Below are 892 nucleotides of genomic sequence, written 5' to 3' on the forward strand. Positions count from 1 at the left end.
CCCCCTGGTTGTGGCCTCAGGGGTCCCTCAGACTGACCCAAAATAAGAAAGTCCTTGAGTGCTGCCCCCCTACCCCTAGCAGGGAACCTCAGCTTCTCCTTGAGCACCTTTGACCATGGGGAACTTACTATCAAATGCATGTTCGCACAAATCTGAAAGTGCCTAAAGGGTCTCATCACGGGCAGGTGTCTTGAATGCTACCTCGACTTGCAAAGATTCAAAAATGTACACTACTGTGTTTTTAATAACAGTTTCCACCAGGTTTAATATAAGTCTGTTGGTTATAGAAGACTTAGAGATTAAGTATCAAAAATAAAATTAAAATTACCTGTAATTTCACTACCTACAGCAGGGCCAGGGGAAAGATAAAAGGGTTTCTTACTTATTGTGTTTACACCTACCTCTGGGTAAACTACCAGTCGCCTGAACTTCATCCCTTGTGGCAGAACCCAGCTGGCATACCTCTCCAGGGTATACCTTCAAGTATTTCAATAATAACTAACCTTTACTGAGCTCGAGATGAACTCATCTGATTCTCAGGATGGCTCTGTGAGACATCTAATTTATACATGAAGGAACTGAGGCTCAGAGAGGGCAAGTAAATTCCCTAAAGTTGCACAGCCAGTGAGAGGCAGAGCTGAGATTTGAATCCATCTGGTGTCAGACTTAAGTCTCCCCTTCTCCAGATAACACATGCTCCACACTTTCTCCTTCCTCTCACAGGAGCTGGATTCCAGGCCATTCAGCAGCTCAGATGTTCATTCATTCTTTCTTTCTCACATTCATTCGTGTATTAAGTCACTTGGTATTTGTGAACTCAGGTTCAGTGTCAGGTGTAGGCTGATGCTGTCCCCCCACACCGCCTGCCCAGATCTGCCGCACTCTCAGGACT

The sequence above is a fragment of the Miniopterus schreibersii genome (genome assembly GCF_964146895.1).
Source record: "Miniopterus schreibersii genome assembly, chromosome: 18".
Taxonomy (NCBI): Eukaryota; Metazoa; Chordata; class Mammalia; order Chiroptera; family Miniopteridae; genus Miniopterus; species Miniopterus schreibersii.